This window comes from Amblyomma mixtum, chromosome 5 (genome assembly GCF_055824585.1).
Source record: "Amblyomma mixtum isolate Tamu chromosome 5, ASM5582458v1, whole genome shotgun sequence".
NCBI lineage: Eukaryota > Metazoa > Arthropoda > Arachnida > Ixodida > Ixodidae > Amblyomma > Amblyomma mixtum.
The window spans coordinates 77,748,175-77,769,508 of record NC_143016.1 but is presented as its reverse complement, the minus strand read 5'-3'; the positions used below and the strand labels follow the sequence as shown (position 1 = coordinate 77,769,508).

The window sequence follows — 21,334 nt, the reverse complement described above, 5'->3', positions numbered from 1 at the left end:
GTGCGTACTACGGCGGACTTACTACGTCCGCCGCTTACGAACGTGGGTGACGCGGATGAACACTCTCAAAGTTAGGTTACTTGTAAACATAAATACCCCTGAAAGCAGAAGATTTGACAGCCGTCGCCGAAGCTCAGAGGTAGAGCACCGGACGAGTAATTCGGAGGTCGTGGGTTCGGATCCCACTGGCGGCATGTGGTTTTTTCTTCTGCTTTTCTAATCAATTAGCTTTACGCGGTAACATATTCAGTAATATTCTAAATTGATCAACCCCACAAAATAAAAAAAAAATAATTTAAAATCCCCTGTGCCTCTTGGTTTCTGTGGCTGTTGGCTTCTCTCATGTTTATAACGAGCTTCTCAATATCCTTCCCTTGCTTGCTGAACTGCTTAGCGAGGGCCTCGATTCTGGCAGCCTTGACTCCATAGGAAGCATAAGAGGGTTCTCACACAGCTTCCACCCTCGTCGTTTGATGACGTTCTACGTCACACCAGCGGTAACTCAGGACGTACTACGTCCGCCGCTTACGAACGTGGGTGGCGCTGATGAACACTCTGAAGGTTAGGTTACTTGTAAACAAATACCCCCGAAAGCAGAAGATTTGACAGCCGTCGCCATAGCTCAGTTGGTAGAGCACCGGACGCGTAATTCGGAGGTCGTGGGTTCGGATCCCACCGGCGGCATGTTGTTGTTTTTCTTCTGCTCTAATCAATTACCTATATATATATATATATATATATATATATATATATATATATATATATATATATGGTTTGGTTTGGTTTATGGAGTTTAACGTCCCAAAGCGACTAAGGCTATGAGAGACGCCGTAGTGGAGGGCTCCGGAAATTTCGACCACCTGGGGTTCTTTAACGTGCACTGACATCGCACAGTACACGGGCCTCGAATTTCTCCAGCCGCCGCGGCCGGGATCGAACCCGCGTCTTTCGGGCCAGCAGCCGAGCACCATAGCCGCTGAGCGACCGTGGCGGCTATATATATATATATATATATATATATATATATATATATATATATATATATATATATATATATATATATATATATATATATATATATATATATATATATATATATATATATAGCGAAGTATACGCTTCGTTAGAGGAAACATATTTATTCAACTCGACGTTTCGATCGGAAGACCGATCTCCTGAAGAAGATCGGTCTTCCGATCGAAACGTCGAGTTGAATAAATATGTTTCCTTTAACGAAGCATATACGAGGGTCGTTCAATAAAGATTTCCCCTGACCCACTTCCTTTGGACGGAGAGCAACGAAACTTTGCAGATTTATTAGTCCTTCCGTACATAGTTGCCACCCAGGGACACACACTTCTCCCATTTTTTTATGCATCTGTAAACACCTTGCTTGTAGAAGTCAACACGTAGCTCCAAAAGCCATGTTGTGACTTCGGAAATCAGAGTCTCACCATCTGGAAAATGCTTGCCCTTCAAATATGACTTCATTGTTCGAAAGAGGAGGCAGTCCGATGGTGCGAGGTCGGCTGAATAAGGGGGATGCGGTAGAATTTCAAAGCCGCAGCAGCGTGCTTCCATCTGGGCAGCATGAGAGTTGTGAACTGAGGCATTGTCTTTCAGAAGGCGGAAACCTTTGGTGAGCATGCCACGTCTCTTGCTTTCGATGGACTCCCGCAATTTCCGCCGCAGTGAAGCACAGTATGCCCCAGTAATCGTGGCACCATTTGCTACGAAATCCATCAAGACTACTCCGTACTGGTCCCAAAAGACTTTGAGCATGACCTTGCCCGCCGAGGGCTGGGCGCGTGCCTTCTTTGTAGGCGGTGAGTCCAAGTGCTTCGATTGCACCGACTGGACACTAGTCTCCGGATCATAGTAATGGACTCAGCTTTCATACTGTGCAATCAGTCTGTTGAAAAAGTGCTGGTTTCCATGGCACATGGTCAAAAGAGCCTGGGAGCATTCGACTCGTTCCTGCTTTCGGAAAGGTGTGAGCAGCCGGGGAACCTAGCGAGAAGATACCTTACGCATGCGAAGATGGTTCTGAATGATTTTTTCCACGGACCCCACACTAATCTTGATATTTTGAGCTAGGTCTCGAGCGGTTACGCGGCGAATTTCTAAAATGGCGGCCTCTACTTGCTGGATGGTGTGCTCATCGATAATGGAGTGAGGTCGCCCTGCAATCGGAGCCGTTTCCACCAAAGTCCGACCACATTTGAATTGACGATGCCAGTTCTTTACTACACCATATGATGGGGAATCCACCCCATAAACCTGTTTTGTCTCATCGAACGTCTCCCTTGGAGTGCGGCCTTTCAAGTACAGGAACTTGATGACTGCTTTGTATTCCACTGCATCCATTATCACACCTCACACCACTTCAGCACCTGTGAAAGGAATACCGTTATTAGTTAAGAGTTGCATATTAGCACGTGACCTATAGGGACTTAAGTCATTACACATGCGCAGTTTGAGCATCCTGCAATAAGTAGAAGTGAGTCAGGGGAAATCTTTATTCAACGCCCCTCGTACTTCGCTATATATTCTTATAAGCAGTCTAGTACTTCACGCTTTCGCAACCTATATATATATATATATATATATAGATAATCAATTAGCTTTAAGCGGTAACATATTCAGTAAGATTCTAAATTGATCAACCCCACAAAATAAAAAAAATAATTTAAAATCCCTGTTCTCCTTGCTTTCTGTGGCTGTTGGTTTCTCTCATATTTATAACGAGCCCCTCATTTTCCTTCCCTTGCTTGCTGAACTACTTAGCGAGGGCCTCGGTTCTGGCAGCCTTGACGCCATATATATATATATGTATATATATATATATATAATTGATTACAAAAGCAGAAGAAAGAACAACCACATGCCTCCGGTGGCATCCGAACCCACGACCTCCGAATTACGCGTCCGGTGCTCTACAGAAGCACAGTGTTTGCCTACAGAAGCACAGTGTAGCGTCATGAAGTGGGCATTTGAAGGCCACTCAGAAATCACATAATTCATCACCTGAAAGAGAGAGTATGTTTTCTTAGCAAAGTCGAAATGTCCGTGACTTGAATTCGAAAAATATTTGTTTTCTACTCTCAATGAAAACTAATTCGTCACTGAACGAATGAAATTTGCCGTGTAAAATCCAGGCTGCCTTTGATTTGTAGGAGGATGCACGTTTCAAGGACAAGGACAGTGCCCTGCATACGATGGCGCACGTGCAGAAAAGTTTCATGCGGGGTTACGGATTTGTGAGAAAGGCTGCATCCTAGAAAATTGAGATTGATGAAATTTTAGTGGTTGACTGCGAAGGTCTGCGTGGTGTGCCCCATAGCAAGGAAAAAAAATTGAGGTGACTCTTCAGCTACGCCCTAAGGGTATGACAAGATAGCATTAATAGATTAATACACATATTGCGGAATTCATCGTTCTCTACTTTACATCCATAGATCCCTGGGAGTCCTCGTACCACTCCTAGGGAAGTGGTGTAGCAGTTAAGCGATGCACCCCTTCCATGCGATGGCAAGTGCTGCCACCGGTGGGGCTTGTGCGACCCAGGTTGGTCTTCCCTAGTAACCTATCGCGACGAGTCATTTATTTAACGGTCACCTGCTACGGTTGGCAGCTGGCTAACAGTCCGGTGGACAGGTTGTGGTGACGCCACATGGTCATGGACCTAGGTGGCCCAGCTAGGTTGCTTCTCGGGGGATATTTTTGTGGATTTTTCGCTCGCGTCAAACGACGTTGAGGATTACACCGGATTTTCTGCGGTACGGGTTCCTTGACCCTATCGTGTTAAAAAACGAGAGAAGGAAAGAGAGGAGAGTGTGCACACCTTTCACTAATGGCGTTCAATGCTGTTTTGTCTTCTTGGAACAGCGTGATACCACCCTTCACTACCCTTCACGCCCTCCAAGCACCTGCAAGCTAAACGTGCTCATCGCATGAACTCGGACTGTGCTTCATTGCGGAACGAATGGTGTATTGAAAGGGCGTTTGGATGGAATTGTTCCCCGTTGATCATGTCTGCCTTTTATAGCCTTTTCCCTCTCGTTGTTGTAGTCGTATGCGCTGAAAGAGAACACATAGGCCAAGTTCAGCACGTGATTTTCTGCGGAGCCTCTCCGTACTCTTCCAACGCCCCCGACAGGTTATCAAAAAAAGCAGAGAGGCGTTGACTGTTCCTCGCTTTCTGATAACTGAGGCAGATGCCAACTGCCCCGGCGACTCGTAATATTCTTATGCTGAATACCGTTCGTATTTGTGCCCTGGGATTTACAAAACAAAATAGAGTAGCAATGAACAACTAGCCGTCCACCCTTTCCCTAACAAGTATTCAACGTTCGTCAAAGGCTGAATGCTGCATGGGACCTGTATTTGAAAGTCAGTTAGCGCTGACCGTGGTAGCAGTGGTGGCGTAGCTGTTATAACAACGAGCGAATTCAGATAGACCCTCTCCAGCGCTGCTGTACCACTGGGTCTCCACCTGGCGGGGACACAGTAACCGCTCGTCATCAAATGAAATTTCAGATCCAATTTATTTCAACATCACAACGTACTATCGCGCTCAATATGAGTTGCAACGCGCGGTCATCGACCGGGGCTCGTTCCGTGGTGTGCCTCCTCCAAACAGTCGCTCGGAATTCTGGGAGAAACTTTTTCCTGAGCGGGGGTGCTGTTGTTTCGTGGAACAGCAGTTTCTCCCAGATTTCCGAGCGACTGTTTGGAGAAGGCACATCACGGAACAAGCTCCGGTCGATGACCGCGTGTTGGAACTCATATTGAACGCGATAGTACATTGTAGCGCTGCAGGTGCAGGCAAAAAGCCTTCAGGAGGCTTGTCGAGACCTACACCATACTAACAAACACTTGGCAGAAACAGCTGTTGTGATCACTATATTAGTAATGAGCACAAAACAATACGAAAAATTCGAAAGAACAGACAGAAACAAAAGAGAAAACAAATGACGTGCAATCTTCTTACAGAGTGAGGAGATACATTCCGAGTTAAAAGTAGTAGGCAAACAGTATTTTAACATTTGACGCCCGTAATTTGTTCGGGTGCGAGAAGTGCCCAGCGGTCAGTGCTACGTGTGTTTTCACACTGTTTCACAATGTTAATGAAGCAAGATCTTTGAGGTATATCCCATTTTTGGATATGCCGCGGTGGTAGCGTGAACTAAGCACTGAATTTTGCGATGCGGTAAAGGGTAGAAGCTCCAATTCATCAAAAATTGGTTTTGTGTGGTAGTTAAAGTTGCCACTTTTAATGATACGTAATGTTTTTTTCTGCAACCTAAAAAGAATGTTAATAACAGTTTGTGTGGTAGTGCCCCAGATACTAAAACTTGCGGCCTAGCCTTGTGACCACTGCACTAGTCCGGTTTAGGAGCAATAGACAGGTGACAACGCTTTCAAGCATGCATGAAGAGCCATGCACTGAATATTAAGTCGTGATGTTCACGCCGTGGATGCTGACGTTTGATAGATGAAGGTGACGTAGAACGTGTTCATAAGGCGCAAATAAGCTCAGCTCCCTGTCCATTTTGCCGGAACTTAGAACCGGCACTTAGAACTTTTTATCACTCCCAAAGTGTGATCTTAAAAAGCACGGAAGCATGCCTGAAATTTCCGACATAGCTTATCTTGTCTGGAGAATAGGCGTACTAAGACATATGAAGGTCCCTGCCATGGTTCACTAAATGCCTACGTCGCACCTAGCTGCGGGTGATAAATTAAAAAATGCAAGGCCTGGGCGACTGCCCAACAAGTCACTCAGTGCTTCCTACAAGCGGGGGCAGGCGAGTTTTTCCAAAAGCAGGAGAACTAGCGATTGCCCATATATGGCGGCATAGCGCAGTTATCTTGAGCGCTAAGCCAAATGCACGAGGCTAGTACAGATTCCAGTGTGCCACTGTGATAAGCCAGCGACAATACGGAAAGAACCAAATGCATAGCGTACACTAATTCCCATCACATTTCAACTGTCCTACTTTCCGTAGTTAGCGCGAAACAATAGCGCCATGCGCAGTTCCTATTTTAGTATCTCCCTTATTCTTTTTGTTCAATTCCCTCGCGTGTTTCAATGCTGTTACGCTGTCAGCAAAAACATAGAGCAGAAATTCTTCCCAACTGGAACTGAGCCCATAACAATCTTCTTGGATAAACTCGGGTAATAAGCATCGCAACGTGGCGAGCTGCGCAAACACATCCTTTTCTCTCTCTTCCGGGGTGCGTTTTCCTTATTAGAGGACTTTATCCTGTTTAACGAGCCGATGCCTAAAATTACTTCTCATCAAACGGAATACCCTCATTCCAAGTGCGCGAAAGGCTTAGGCTTTCAGAAGTCGTTCCTTGAAAAGTTCGACAACCATGCTGCATCGTAATGACTTTTCCGCGTCGCTGGGTCTGTTCCTTACGGGCTTGGAAAAAGGTAAAGACTGTGGGAGGTTTGTGAAGGGATGCCTGTTTATTACGAATCAGGAGTTTCTTTTGAACAGAGTAGAATTGCGCTGATGATGCTTCTCTTGTACCGAAAATCACTGCTGGAACTATACTTAAAAACACTGCCGGAACTAAATGAACTCTTTCTCGACACAGAAGTAACGCGGAAATCTTATTTCGCCCCTATAGCGCTATACTAAGAAATGATCGCGTGTGCCTTTTACAGGTTTAGCCAAAATGAATAGCCCCAAGATCTGCAAAAGGGGCGTCTCAAAGCTGGCAGGTGTGTAGCGTTCTGTTGGCAGTAAAGTATGTTTTTGTGGAAGCCATCTTTTCATTCTCTTTTCCTTTCAGGCGCCGCCGCAGTGGCTCAGTGGTTATGGCGCTCAGTGGTTCGATCACGTATGAACGTGATCGAACACTGAGGGCGGAACCTGTGCGCGATCCTTCTCATGCTACCTACGGCATAAAGACTGCCAGAATCGACCCTCGTTAACTAATGGGCAGGCAACGAAATGTAAAAGAGCGCCGGGTTATGACACACATGACGGCAGCCAACAGTCACCAAAACCATTGAGCATAGGGCATTTTTTATTACATTGTGGCGTTGCAAAAAATCCCCAAAACTCATGGTTATGCTGACTGTTGGTTTCTATCAGGGCCGGATTTATTGTAATTTAATATATGCCCGTTGTTCTTTTTGTCAATGTGTAAGCACTGGTGCCACATTTAGAAAATGAGGTTTTCGGATAATAAGCTCACCTACGCTTACGTTCTTCAGTAGTGCTGGAGTTTCAGCAACTAAAGTGACCCCTATTTTATCGACTTAAGATGGTGTGTGCTTCAAAATTCATTTTGTGAAGACAACTTTGTCCCAGCAATTTTCGTAATTTACATAAACACTGCAGCAAATGTCGGAAAGTGTGTTGAAAGTGTGTGAAAGTGTGAAAAGCATCCCAGCAAAAACAAAAGGCGGGTCTCAGCCAATGCAAAATATACTGTCTTTGCCAAAAATAACTGCGCAGTGAGGTTTTATTCTCAGTCGCATATTGTAGCATTTATGACTCCCCCCCATTATTTTCCCTACCGTTCGCTAGCGATGACGGCAGCGAATAAACTGTAGTCCCGCCACGCCGCGGTGGCTGTGTGGTTACGGCGCTCGACTGCTGAACCGAAAGACGCGGGTTCGACCCCGGCGGCGTCAGCGGCCGAATTTCGATGAAGGCGAAATTCTAGAGGCCCGTATGCTGTGCGATGTCAGTGCACGTTGAAGAGCCCCAGGCGGTTGAAATTTCCGGAGCCCTTCACTAGGGCGTCTCTGATAGCCGGCGTTGCTTTACGACATTTAACCCCAATAAACTAAACCAAACTAATCTATAGTTCCATCTTAGTAGATGATGGGGGGCGAGAGCTACTTATGAGCCATTTCTTATAAGTTCGGGGATATCAAAGCAGGCACTCAAAATCTGCCAGAGCCTGCCGCGTTAGCCAATCTTGTAGGTCTCGTACGAGCACCAGAACGCTATCGCAAGGATGGACGGCGTCACTTAACTAACAAGACCATCCAGCGCAAACTCATTACGGCAGCATGCGGCGCAGCGTTGCTTTATTCGTAGCGTTTAAAATATTCGCAGAGAAAAACTTTATTAGAGCTTCAGGCCGATGATTCAAAAAAGATGCGAAAACTTGAGAACATATCTGATTCTTTCTGGGTAGTTTTCAGCACTTGCACTTTTTAAACTGTTCTACGAATCGAACATGGGGATATTTGATTCGTTAAACCAACTTTTCGAATATTTGCACACCCCTTGTTATACGTATGGGAATACAGAAGAGAGCCCAAAAAGAAACGAGAAATCTTTCCAGCTTTTCGATTCTCGTCTATCACAACACTACTGTTATGAGCATAGACTTTACTTTTTTGTTTAAGGCCTGAGTGGTTATCGGAGCCCTCTTCGAGCCGTTGCGCGGATGAAGCCCGTCCAAGGACACTGACCGAGACAGCCAGGAAAGAAAGATGAGATAACGAAGAGAGGAGCGGCGATGGAAGAAAGAAGGGAAGGAGTACGGGTAGAGAATAGATAGACGCTGTTGCCGACAGAGGGCTTCAACGAAGAGATAGACAAAGCGATGCCGCTCGCCACTCGCTATTAGGAGCAGCGAAGGCCACCGGCCTCGTGAGCCGGCCTAATCGGTTCTGCGTTGTGTCTCCCCAGTTGGCTGCAGCTAGAAAGCGAAATGCTCGGCGAGAGGGAGCTGCACAAATATTCGCTTCGCGGGCAGCCGGATAATCTAAAGAATAAACCAGAAATCCAACACGGGTGCGTGGCCAGCAGCTTCCCTTTTAGTACCCTTTATTAGGCCTGTCAAGGGACAGATAAAAAGTAAATAAAAGGGAGCGAGAGCCGGGACCAGCACAGCTCTAAAAATGAATGACAATAATGCTCGTCGTGCTCGTGCTCGTGAGACTCGCCGTCGACAAGGCACAGTTGTATTCGTAACCGAGCAAGAAGCTGATCTGCGACGTAGCCAGACCGAGGAACAGTGGGTGACGAAGTCGCAGCAGTCAGAGTGGCGCCGGCGACAACGCCTAGAGAGCGAACCTTTAACTTCCGGAACAGCCGTCTCGAAAGAAGTTCGTGCAAGGAGGACCGCGCTGGAGCGAGAGTGTAGGAAGCGTGAACACGAAGCAGCCGCTGCAGTCCAGCCGTCGGTTCACACCGATTGTGTACTTCGCCATTGCCTTGGCTGGCCATTTTTTGGTCCCGGTTAAGGTAATTTTTCTTTTGTTCCAAATTCTTTCTGGCATGCTAATGCAGTTTTCGTTTTCCACTTCTAAGATTGCCTTTTTTTTTATTCCTAGCCATTCCATTGCTGCACACGCAACCGCAGATATATGCGGCCGGAATGTTGGCAGATGTCTTGCAATATCACAACAGCCTTCTATTCGAAAGTGCTGGCCCATATGGCATTCGTGCGTTTCGAAATGGGCGAAAGAATCGATCGCCGCAGCCCTCACCTCTGCGGCCAGCCTGCACAAGAATAATTCATCTCTCGCATCGGCAGACGTCCATGAGGAGCGGAGAGGCGATACGGCCTCGGTTTAGGCCAAGGTTTCGTCGCAGGGAACCGTTCTTCCTGTACTCATTCCTGCTTTATCACGTTTCTTTCTCCGTGCTCCTTTCATTCTCTCTCGCTGGCCTCAGTGCAGTCTGATTCAGGTTGCGAATATGGCATGAGAGGCCAACACGAACACCAAAGGAAGCAGGACAAAGGGGTCTGCTTGGTGAGCAACGCAGCCGAAGGCTTCCCACACTGTGCGCTTGCAAAGCCAAGGAAAAGATCTTGGAGGGGGAGGGGGGTGATGTGCTCAGATTGCGCTGGTTCTGCAACGACCAGGCAATTGAGAACATTTATGGCTCGCAAGTTTTCGGGTCCTTATACTGTTTTGCGTCCACTACTTCTAGGGTGGAATTTTATTTATCTTTTTCTTTTAATTATTTTTGTTTTTGTCGTCACACTTTTTACCAAAAATAGCGCGCTGAAATATATTCAGCGTCGTGATCAGTTATATTGGTTGTTTTTTTTCTTTATCTCACGAAGTCACTTGCGTTCCACAGTGTGCTGTTCCCCATCAATGTGCGCGCTCCCCTGGTCACTTAATTGCTCGCTGCTTGCAAAAGTATCCGCTTTTTTGTTCTTTACTTGCAGCTGTCATCCACAAGACGCAACTTTCTTTACGCTCGCATCTTTTTTTTGGGGGGGGGGGGGGAGGAGGGGAGGGGGGGGGGGGGGGGCGAATGATCACTCAGAGAGAGAGAGTCAGTTTATGCAATGCCTAGGCATTTCATTCAGACGATTAAGGAACTGCTGGCAAGGTAAAAAGGTTTCCAAGATGGCAGCTAGTGCCCTGGGCTTTGTTGCGTTGTTACTTGCACTAAAAATTTGGAAAATAGTAATCACAGGGTGAAAAATATTGAGCAGTAGAGGTTCGAAAACGACATTCATTACATTAAGAAAGCTTGAATATGCAATACTTTTTCATTCCGGTACCTTCGCGCAGCATAAAAGTTCAGTTTTTTAAAAAAATGAAACAAAATGCCTGCTTATTGACAAGGCAGGGCTATGTCCTTTGGATATGGTTATGTGAACGAAAAAAAATGTATTGAAAAACGTTATTTCTTGCATCTCGTGAATATAAGGCTCATAATGAGTTCAGTTCACTGCATGGAAGAATGCCCTAGCCCATATACATATCTCAATTCCACATGTATTATGTTTTCCTTTTCAGAGGCAGTCGCGCAACCGTAGTGAAGTGACAATCACAATATTAAGGTGCACTAAAGCATTCCACGAAGAGCTCATTTAGCTTTCATGGTACAGTAGCGTATTTGCTTCGTTGTGTAGATGGCTGCAAAAGAACATCACAAAATTCCTGCATAATGCACGACATCACTGACATGTTTTCTAGTTTTTTGTTTTTTCTTTTAACACCACAGAGATCAATTCTTATAACACGAAAACTACCTAGCAGGTAAATTGGACCCCGATCAATAAGTTAACCCGGTCAGAGCGAGGTCGCAGAGAAGAATTAGGGCTATTAAGTTACTGGAGGTCTGCTGCTACACACAAAAATAGCCTTTTAGAGCTTTTAGCAAGGTGAAGCCTGAGGTAAAAGCGGGGCATTTTTTTTTTCAAGAAGAAATACACATTGGTGAAGCATTTAGACTACCTACGAACTGCAGCGAGAAAAAAATCATAAAAACAGCAACAAAGAAAGCAAACGTCATTGCCCACCTAGAGCTTACCAGTGCACCGTCTGCTGCTTTATTTGTTTTATTGAGCTCCTATCTGCCTGAAGGCGGCCGGTTACCTTCCTCTCTTAGCAATACGGTTGCTCTTCACGCTTGCCATTCTTCTTCTGTTCGCAGTTTCGCTCCTGTTTTCTTTTTTAAGCGCAAAAAACAATAAACCACGCGGCTTCTTTGTGAGCTGTTTTTACCAAACCAAACTTTATTTTACAAATGTGCATACAGTCTTTAGGATGAGCCACAGGCCAAAAGCTAAAGAAAATAGCTTGAAAATGCCTGTGGCTCATCTAGGAGCCATTACAAAATAATAAAATAAACACATGCATACAACGGTGGCAGATCGCAAACGAGCACACTGTAGAAAGAATTTATAATATTTACGATTGAACTGATGGGTACACAGAGATGTAGTTTGAAACTAGAAAAAAACAATTAAAACTGAACAAATGCATTTGAAAGTTATACACTGCTGGGTTGATTACAAAGGGGAAAAGGACACCGATACATACACAAACTACAATATATGAAAAGAAGTTATGGAATATTATTTACAAAGTACACTTTTAAATCATGTGGTCGGAGGTTATACATGCTCAGCTGGTTAGATTCGTAGCTGTTTAGAACATTAGGTATAAGGAAGTTAAGTGCTTGTTTACCATAGTTAGTTCTAGCTCGTGGAAGTGTCCATTTTGCAGTTGATCGGGTTTGAACATACTTTTCTATGGGCTTTAACAATGCGATATTAAGCAAAAAATTACATATTGATGGTGAAGAAAATTTGAGATAGTATAATAGGCGGTACTCAAGAAAAACATTGACACAAATTACTTCATACTTAGTAAACAATTCAGCCGTATGGGCAGTAAAACTGGCACCTGCGATAATCCTGATAGCTTTCTTTTGGAGAATTAGAATTTTCTGTAGATTTGTTTTGGATGTGGTAGCCCAAACTATGTGGCAATAGTTAATGTGTGATTGGAATAGGGCATGATAAATCATTCGTTTTATACAGGGAGGAAAATCAGTGCGGTACCGAGCAAGAAAACCAACGGAAGGAGCTAATTTCTTGCGAAGATGTGTTGCGTGTGCGGTCCAGCTCATACAGGCGTCAAAAATTACACCGAGTGATTTGAAGGTGTCCACGATTTCTATTTTATGATTTCCAAGTTGAAGATCATCGTTTAAGTTAATTTTGACGTTTTTAGGCCTGAAGAAAACAGCTTTAGATTTATTGGTATTAATAGACAACCCATTTTGAACGGACCACGCATGCAAAGTTTTAAGAACAGCATTACCGCGATTTAATAACTGATCTGTTGAGGAGCCCGTTAAGAAAATACTGGTGTCATCTGCGTACAGAATGAATTTAACGTTACTGTCAATGTTTACGAGATCATTTATGTATACGTTAAAGAGAAAAGGGCCTAAAAGGCTGCCCTGAGGCACTCCACAGTTTATAGCCTGAAAGAGTGGATCCATGTCCATCACAGAAAACAGCCTGTTTTCAATCAGTGAGGTATGACCGTAGAAGATGGAGACACATTCCTCGAACACCATACATTTCTAGTTTAGCAAGCAAAATAGTGTGGTTAAGAAAGTCAAAAGCCTTACTGAAATCAACAAAGATACCGAGAGTTAGACATTTACGTTCAAAATTTTGCAAGATAAATTCTTTTTGTGAGAGGAGAGCAGATTCGGTAGAGCGTCCTTTTCGAAAACCGAACTATGAATCTGTTAGCAAGCTGTGTTTAGTAAAAAAGCTATCCATTCTTTTTAGAATAATCTTCTCATATACCTTCGAAAAAACCGGAAGTACGGAAATCGGGCGGTATTTGGTTAATACGGCTTTATTACCTCTTTTAAAGATAACTGTTACTTTGGCATTTGTACTGGAAAGAGCCATCCTACTTTCCACTTCTTTCCTTTTCCCCCTCTTTTTCTTTCTCCGATATTTGTATCCCGGTGGATATCTAGCCATTCGTCGCAGCTATAACTTCCTTCTCAATTTATTTTTTGCTTCCTTTACATTTAGATTAGATGCTGTATTGGCAATCGATCAGCAAGGTGTCACGTTCCCCGTGTGCACCGTTGCGCCTGTAAGCCACCACGGGGAGAGGAAAGAACGAACTGCAGGTAGTTCTGTCAGCGTACTGTATACGGCCGCCAACATGAAATAAGGAACGATCGATTACCGCATCACCTGCCACGTTGCCCATCGCTTTTAAGCAACCTCTATATAAAAACATAATGCATCGCCGCTAACTAAGCGAAAAGAAATGAAAAAGAAGTAAAGAACGAAGCTTGAATAACCACTTACCCAGTAATTGGCTGTCAAACGCAGCACAGAGCTTGTTGCGGGTTTTTCTACATACCGGTGTTACGCTTGTGCAGAAAAAAAAAGGGCTGAGGAGACAAGTGAGGGAGACCAGAAAAAAATGCGGGGGGGGGGGGGGGGGGGCGAAGGGAGTGTTCACGATGCATGTCTTCGGAACTAGGCAGGCGTGTTCTGATCGTCGATACTTTGGGATGTGCTTGAGTGTAAGAAGTTTAACGAAGCTGGGAGGAAAAGAGCGGTTGAGCACAGAGAATACCACGGCGTTTAGCGACCCCTCTATAATTGGCTGGTTCCTCTATTCAACTTTCGACGAAGCTAGCACACGAGGATCTCAATTTAAACTCAGTGCGTTCCACAAGTGGTTCAAGCGCGTTCTTCATGGGCTGTGACCGTAACTCTTGTCAACATATATATAGCATCCGAATGACGAGGGTTGCAGTGAAGAAACAGGAAACAGGAGACTGGAAGGTTAAAAAAGCAAACCTGGGCTAGATTTATACAGGCTTATCACGTCAATTAAATTGCCTGTTAGCTTGGCGCCTGCGACGTGCCTCTAGCAGAGGAATTAGCCGAGCCATTTGGTACAGGTAGAAGCAACATGAGAGAGAACACGGGAGCTGATGGCCTTCGCTCTTCGTGAACCGCTGCCGCCTGGAGGCGACGAAATGAGCGGCAGAAGGAGCATGCGCGGAAAGAGCAGCCGGCCACACGTGCTTGCCGCAGAGCGGAGGGCACGCACTCCCATGTTCCCTCTCATATTTCTTCTGCCTGTACACGACACGAAATTATTAACGCAACGTGTGGGCAGAGAAGAAGAAACACACCAGTGCTGAGTGTTGTTTTCACTGCGAAGGGCATGCTTAGCCAACCTTAGCTAGTGTCGGTAGGCATCTGCGGAAATGATTTATGAACAATTATCCCAGAGCATAAGCAATGCGTTTAGCGTTGCCATTTAGCTCCTTGACTTCAGCACTGATGTCGCACCTGCTGTCGTAGCTGTGCAAGCCATCCCGCCTCTCTCCGCTAAAGTCATGTAGTTACTGAAGCTTGACTTTTGAAACGGGGACATCTTCCGAAGTAAATGAGGTGGGTTCATGAAAAAAAAGCAAGAACGAAAGTTGTTGGTTGAACGTATCTTAAGGAAAACAATCAAGTGGGGTATATTTCAATCAGACAATAATTGCTGATTACCGTCAACAGGAGCGTGGCCATACGGGCCCCCAGGAAAACCCTCCAGTTTCTCATAAACTTCGCAGCTTAGTAAGCAAATTTCTCTCAGCGCATAATTGCTTTTCAATACATGTTTAAAGCTCTCTTCGTTGTTGATTACACTTCTCGAGAACATTTAATATTCAAGCTGTTTGTTTGCGGTGCTTTCCAGCACCGGGCACAACTTCTGCCGCAATCATGAACACATTTGAATAAATTATAGAACAAATGTCGTTTAAAACCTGCAGGTCTGCGTATTTAGCATGGTTACAAAATGTAAATATAGCTTGCTTAAGACTATATCTTTGTTTGCAGAGCCACCATTTTTTGAGAAATTTCTTATCACAAGTGTGTTGTGTTCAGAATTCGTGAAAAAGCGTTCCCTAGTACTGCTCTTGTACAGAACAGTAGGGGGTCGGCAGCTGTGTTGTCCATCGTGTCGCAGAATTTTGAGACACGCATCTGTCGTATCACCCTCCACGGCTACCGAAACTACAATTTTTGAAGCTGAATTCCCCTTGCATCCGCTGGGGCGTCTTAGAAATAAAAAAAAGAAATGCCGTTTGTGTTACATGATTTTAGAAGCTATGTCGGCAAAATCAAACTGGATACCTCCTGTACGGCGCACCATCTTCTTCGTCTCCTTTCACTACTTCCTTCATTCCATCCCCCATGGCGTGGTCCAGGCGTCCAAGGAAAGTGCGAAAATTTTTGCATTCACTTTCTTGACACACATTTGCACTTTTTTTAATGTTCTCTCTTGTGAAGGCTCAGCTATTCTTCAGGCGCCGAAGAAGGGAAGCCACGCACGGCTCCACAAAAATATTCTTTTGGTCTCAAGTATGATTCTCTATGTCACTCGTCATCACTCCCTCACCAGTTCCAACTCGTGGGATATGTGCCATTTAAGAAGAGGCCAACAACAACATCAAGTGCAGCCTACTCGCTTGCGCTTCCTCTGCAGACGGCACGAGGAGCAGCTCGAGCTTTCACTGCATAGAAAGCAGCTATAGAGGCTGTGCCCTGGAACAGAACATATGGATTTCCAAGGACTCAGAATTAAAATAGCGTAGAAACATGTGCCGTACTAGATAAACTACCACGACACAGGGTTCTGACTGCTCCCGCTTATATAAAATCACTGCAAAAGACAGCAATAGGAAAAATGCTAAAGAGAGAATACGAATTCTAAGCATGCGGCCAGGCGCTTCGGATTCCTGTCTCTCGCCCTATATCGAGTGTCCAAGAGCCCAGTTCACGAGGGATGACGCCGTAATTAGTGGCTTTGGGCACATCACGCCGCTAACAAACTTTCCACCACCCCATCCACCACCATATCAACTGGTGCCAGAGCTGCCCACCGGGTAATTTTTCTGAGCCAGCAAATGCGTTCTCTGAGTTTACCGTCTTCGCTAAGTCAAGAGTTTGTTCCGCCGGCAGCACGCGCTGTTTCCGATGTAAGCTGCATCTCGCCTAAATTTGTTGGTGGGTGGCTCGGCACCACTGGAAGCGATTTATAATGCGCATCGTGCTGCGAGTACCTTCATAAGGGTGGCGGCAAAGGAGAGCCGTTAAGTTCTCCATTCCCCTATTTTAACTCGCTAAAGGAATTCCAGCTAAGGGCGCAAGACACCCTTTCCAATGTTTGTGACAGCAGGAGAAGAGGAATAAAAAAGATGCCCAGGCTTAGCTTGGTTAAGCCAAGAATGCGTTGCATATTGCGCGGTCTTTTTGCGCGAGGTATTGCGTGGCGGCACTCTATTTTCTCAGCAGGTTTTCCTCCCTGACGTATGGATAGATGGATGGATGGATAGGAGCGCCCCCTTTGAAACGGGGCGGTGGCAACCGCCACCAGGCTCATCTTTTTTTTCCTTTTTTTTCTTTTTTTTACGTGCTTTGGTGACGTCACATCACGTGGTGACGTGACGTCACCAAACCACGTGACGTGACGTCACGTGGTTTGGTGGCTGCCCGGCCGCGCCCAAGGGCTGAACTAAGTGATTGCATTATGCTACGCATAAAAAGAAAGGAAAGTGAGGGAAGAGAAACAGGGCCGCGGTCTCAATGTGTGCCAAAGAAACATGTTCATGAAGAGGGCAAAAGCCAAGATGGATCAGAAAAGAAAAGGCGGCAGCAGGGCAAAAAATAAAAAAAAAAGTAATAAGCCGTGTCTCAGGCTGCTTAGGCGCTCTTCATTCCGTTCTTCGTCACTATCCTACTGCCACTCATCGCCTCCTCCTCCAGCCGCTTAGTTTGCCTCGCCTCCCAGAGCCGTGTTCTGACTCGGCACGCGCGCGTGGCGAGTGTGCTGTCGAGTCTCAGGCGGGTTAATGAGGCACCGCTTCCACCGCGCCAGGCGCAGCCTAAGGAGAGAAGCGGCTCGCGAAAGCAGTCTTTTAGCACGGTGCACTTTCTGAGTGCGGCATGGATACAACCGAAGGGCTGCCTGTGCATTCAGTCCTTTGCATAATTTTATATTGTCTGGTCATGTTGACGGAAGTGTTTTTAGTGTAAGCATCGAGTGCAGTGCTCATTACATTTAGTTTTGGAACATTGAATAGTATGTGCGGTACCAAAATGCGGTCCTGAAGTTAGTGCAATAGCAATGAAGAAACAAGCATAGCCGCTTCGAAGTGTAGAGAGTATCTAGATAAAGGAAACTCCTGCCCTTCAGCCAAGCTAAACCATGTAAAAGGAAGCAGAGAAACGCTGATCACCCGACTCGAAGGGTCTCTTATGACTCAGGCTGCATTGAACATCTCTCTTCATATCAAAATATTGAGCTGGGCCGTTAATGTTATGAATGAACACAGAAACCCGAATTCTCATATATCGATTCGCAATAAATGAAGTAAATATTGAACTTTCCACAAATGTGCCACTAAAACGCAGCCCATGGTAAATTATTTCGCTCACAACTGTCAGATCTATGAAACACTCCTCTAGTTATATTTTTGCAACAGAGAACATGATTTAAAAGGAACAAAGTACTTTGAATACCTCTTTGATCTATTGAACGTGCTGATGGCTCAAAATTTTATCTTCGGGCCACAACAAAAAGTCTGAATTAATAAACATAAACTTTGAAAGAATGTGTGTTTTTCTGCCAGAATATTGGTCCCCGATAATTAAATACTCATTAAATATGCCTCAAGACAGATATACGCCTCAAGCAGTGCCTTCCTGGCCACGCTCCCTTTCGTCGCCTGTGTATCATCGCTGTATTAATCGGTCACCTACTCCTTCCTCATGACACCCCGTTCAATGGCCAGTCACAGCAACCGGATACGGCTCAGGCGCGCTTGTCCGGACGTTCGGCGCGATGAGGATCGTTCCCTGAGCGACCGGCCCTGGCTGAGCGGTGCGCCCCTCAGCACCGCTGCTCCAGGAAGGACATAACACCGCGCTTTCCGGGGACCGCCTCGCAAATGGCGGGCATCTTCCTTCTACCGCCGTCGTCGTCACCACCACTGCCGTTGTTGCCGCTCTGCCTCTTTTGCGCCGTTGACATACGACTTCTTCGAGGACTGCCGCCACACCCTACTGGGTGCAACGCGTGTGCCCCTGCCTCTTCCTCGCTTGATAGTTTCTTGTTGGGAGACGCTCCCGCCAGTGTCATACTTTGTTTCTATCACCCTTCTCACTCCCATCGCACACTTCTCCACTCTCTCTTCTCCGCATCTTACCCTTGATTAATGGCGTATGTCTGTCTCTTCTGGATGTTCCGTCTGGAGAGGAGGGCGTCCGTAGGGGAAGGTCCACCTCCATCGATGATTTCTGAGCGAAGGTACATCTTGTGTTATTTACAAAATGCCCGTAATTACGGGGCCTCTTTTGTTACGGCCTCCATGGCCTCGAGTGCACCCCAATTGCTTCTCTCTTCCATTCTACTGATGTCCTTTTCCTCATTGCGTTTTTCAGGGGTCACCTTTACACTGCAAAAGAGGTTCCCAACCTCACGCGTTGCGGTGAAGAACTTAAAGCCCGTGTTGATGCGGCTCCATGGTCATCATACGCGGCGCCTGTCTATAAATGCAGCGAACGGCTGCTATCAGCAAGAAATTTTACAAGGCCTCCGTCTTTTTACAAGGGACAAAACATTACGAAACCTCTACGTCTGTCTCGTCTTCTATCTGTCTCGATATTGCATGTCAGTGCATTTGTAGCGACCCGCGTGGCCGACAGTGACGAAATGAATGTTTACTGAGGTAAACAACATCAGCAACAACGAACTAGGGAGCGCCCTGGGACCTTGACCATAGCCGCACGCTGCTGCCGCTACCCCGCTATCTCCTCTATGGCAGCCCTCAAATAAGTGTTGCCGCGGTTGCCTCTTAGGCAACCTCCACTTTGTGGTGACCCGCTGAACCACCCCTTCTTCCCCAACGGCGTTCTAGGATGGCGGCTGGAATGGCCCAGGATTCGACCCGCCGCTTGCGGCGTAAAAGCCACGCGGTGTTGGCGGATAGTTCACTCAGTTCATGGCGGCGATGTACCTGAACGGCATCAGCATGCAGCCGTTCAATCACGCAGGCCTCTTCGAAATCCTCCCACCCGACCTGCTGCGCCGTCTCGCCTGCTCTGCCTTGGGCCCCCGGCCGTACGACGAGCTTCGCACGGCCGTCTTGGCGGACTTCGGCAATTGCTCCGCCTGGCTGCCGCTCTACGACGCTGCCGACCCGCTTTAGCCGCAGCCAGCATCTGGAACCGCACTAGCCTCACTCTCGCCAACGCAGCCTCCATAAGAACACTACCCACCCCGACAGCCCCTGGTCGCCCCCCACCACTCCTGCCTAGCGTCTCCGGCGCAGTCGTCCCTCTCCACGATACTCCAGGAAGGCTCTACACGATCTTTGCATCACGTCCTGCTCCCACAACTGTCCTCAGCACGTCTTTGTACCTGCCTCCTTGCTCTTTGTGTCCGCCCACGACCACGTCCAATGATGCCCCCGCTATGCCTCATTGCACGAGTTCCCTCCCTGAGACAAATTCTGCCCAGTCCCTACCACATCCTCCTTCACTGACGTTGCCGCAACCGCCTCCTGACGACGAATAATGCTCTGCAGCAGCAGCATCCGTGACGCAGCTTTCGGCATCCCCGTCTGCCTCGTCACAACAGGCAACAGCTGGACAGGCCTCTGCGGTGACGTCGAAGCCACGGTCAGCTGACGCTGTCGACAAAGCCCAAGCCTGCTCGCCACTCCCCCATCCTCTCCAAAAGTCCGCAACGCAGTAAACGTCACATGACGAAGGATGATAAGGCCAAACAGGAGAGAACAGCACCAAGCATGGCGATTGTCGCCAGCCCTACCTCGCTTGAAAAGGACCCTGGACGGGTGCCAGAGCCTGTCCTCAAGCCAAACGAATCCCCTGATGTGGGCCCTTCTTGCTCCCCATCAGTTTTAGAAACTTCAAAGAATCCTTGCACCACTGGTTCGGCCGCCACCAAACGCAAGTTCGCCGGGACACTACCGCACACAACCTCTTGTCCACAGCAGATTCAGGTTCCCACCACGCAGCAGCTTCATCAGCCGCCGTCTAGCAAGATGCCTGGGCTGACCTGGCCTGCGGACGTGCCCCCGGTGCTGCAACGTTGCAAAGGTTGCCTCCGATTGTCGCTACCTCTCCGGCGTCATCCTTCATAAAGGGCTCGACGTAAGTGACAAGGGCGTCACTCGTGCGGCCGCCTGTCACGTTCAAGCCAATCAGTCCACGGCTGTGAGCATGCCACAGCCGCCACATGCAGTCCATGACCGCCATTCTCCAGCCTCGCACCTCGCTACGCCTCCCGTAGCCGCCCTCCTGGTTACCGGGCAGTTCCGACCGGCAACAGTTACACGAATCTCGGAACCCTCAACATCTCTAGCTATCTTTGCTGCGCCGCCCCCCATGCGCCGGCCGTCAGCTGCTGCACCACAAAGACCGGCACTGTGTGCACGTAGCAGGCCAACCTACATTCATCACCTCCCTCAACGCGTCCTTCGCAGCCCGCCGAAAGCTCTGCCGCAACGCCACAGCCAAAGTCGCCCACCTGTGCATCGCCTTCGAACCCCGGATGGCCTGCACGCAGAATTCGACGACATACCGACTACTCCACACACCGAATATTCATCCATGAGGGAGGGGGGGGAAGGGGAGGGGGTGACCTGTAGCGACCCGCGCGGCCGACAGTGGCGAAATGCCGAAGAGGACGAAGGGTGGCCAGCGGTATATGCGATGTTTACTGAGGTGAACAACAACAACAACGAGCTAGAAAACGCCCGTAGACCTTGGCCTCGGTCAGACACTGCAGCCGCTCGCCGCTATATCCTCTCCGGCAGGCCTGTAATAAATGTGGCCGCGGGCGCCCTCTAGGCGACCTCCGCACATTCTATCGGGAGCAAGCAGAGAGAAAGCAGAGGTCAGATATGCACAGAAGCGCTGTGGAAGCACGCACGCAGGTTGACTGCCCGGATTGCTTCGGAGCTCACCATTCAAAGGACAGCTGGAGCTGAGGAAAGAAATCAAGAAGGCTCCAAAGATTGCC

The 21,334-nt window shown here is 47.2% G+C and overlaps 1 pseudogene; it reads left to right on the top strand.

Moving 5' to 3' along the window:
* The window catches only part of LOC149342736 (uncharacterized), a 119,135-nt pseudogene extending 99,271 nt beyond the window's left edge, over positions 1 to 19,864 (top strand).
* Positions 19,865 to 21,334: the final 1,470 nt, after the last annotated feature.